A 778-nucleotide genomic window follows, 5' to 3' on the forward strand; every position below is an offset into this window, starting at 1 on the left:
CTCGCCTGGCGTCTGCGGCCGGCCGGCCAGCCTGAGGGGGACGCCCGGTTTGATAGTTTTTGTTGTTTGTTTTCTTGCGAGAACGATGTATTCCTGTCTGCTTTCTTGGTGAAAGCCTCCGTGGTGAAAATGGCGGAAAAGCAGGCTAGTGAAAGTTCTGTCCTCGTAACATGTTAACGACGGCAGCCCTCCTCCCGCCCGCGCTCAGGTTCCTGAGAGAGGCCCTTCCTTCCCTTTGGGGATCCCTCAGTTCTGGCTGCTTCTCCCTCTGAGAAACGAGGCCCCTCGCGCGGCTGACCTCGCACCGGCTGCCTTTTCCTACGTCTTTTTTTTTTTTTTTTTTTTTTTTTTTTTTTTTTTTTTTTTTTTTTTCCTGGAGGGGAGGTAGGGTCGCTGCTGAGAGGGCCTTGTCAGTATTCTGTTCCGGGGACTGCTGGCATTTTTCTTGGGGGAAAGCCTTTGTGTGTGATGAAGCAGCCCCCTTGACGAGGTGAGAGGGGTCCGTTCCGGGAAGCTTTCACTTTAAAAACGCCCGCCTGCGATTGTCCCAGTTTTGCTCATTAAAGGAATTTTAGGGAGAGAAGAAAAAAGAGCAGAACTTGAGCCAACGAGGCGTCGGGAGTCGGGAGCCGAGTCCTCCGTTAGGAAGGAGCCCGCAAAGGGGGAAGGAGGGCGGGCGCCGCGGCCAGGGCTGCCGTCGTGGTGGCCCCGAGGCGCGTGCATTCACTCGGGTTTCATGGTGTCACCGGGCCCCCCCCGCCCCGAGGACTGGTGGGCA

Source organism: Myotis davidii, unplaced genomic scaffold (assembly GCF_000327345.1).
Source record: "Myotis davidii unplaced genomic scaffold, ASM32734v1 scaffold339, whole genome shotgun sequence".
NCBI classification, from domain to species: Eukaryota; Metazoa; Chordata; class Mammalia; order Chiroptera; family Vespertilionidae; genus Myotis; species Myotis davidii.